Below are 593 nucleotides of genomic sequence, written 5' to 3'. Positions count from 1 at the left end.
CAAGGCTCAGATGGAGGATTTGGAGAAGGACACGCGGAGGTGGTGGTTTTCTCCCAGGTCGTGGTTGTGGAACTCGATGAGAGCCTCCACGGCCTCTTCCACTGAGCCCATCTGGATCAGAGCCATCTTGTGGTCCTTCCTGGAGGAAGAAACCAAGACCATGTTTTTAGACTCTTTACGGGGACGTATACCTAACCCGCCCCCCAAATACCCGAGGCTTCCACAACCACTGTATATAGGACGGCCATGGGACCTTTAACCCCCCTGGTGTCCTCTGGTCTAGTCGGACCCCTTTCCAAAAAGTTTCTATTTCAGAAATTTGGGTTTCTTCAAACTGATGATCCATAAAAGTCCCGAGGACGGATCCACATCGCTCCTCACACGAGACATTAATAACAAGAGGAGGAGACACGGGTCTGCTTAGGGTTAGGTCTGTAACTATAGGGGGACGAGACGAGTACAGACAAGTCAAGCAGAGACGAGTCAAGTCGAGAGACAAGAGGAGACGAGAGGACACAAGTCGAGAGGAGACGAGTACAGACAAGTCAAGCAGAGACGAGTCAAGTCGAGAGACAAGAGGAGACAAGAGGAGA

The sequence above is a fragment of the Etheostoma cragini genome, chromosome 9 (genome assembly GCF_013103735.1).
Source record: "Etheostoma cragini isolate CJK2018 chromosome 9, CSU_Ecrag_1.0, whole genome shotgun sequence".
NCBI lineage: Eukaryota > Metazoa > Chordata > Actinopteri > Perciformes > Percidae > Etheostoma > Etheostoma cragini.
Note: the sequence above shows the minus strand (reverse complement) of the source record.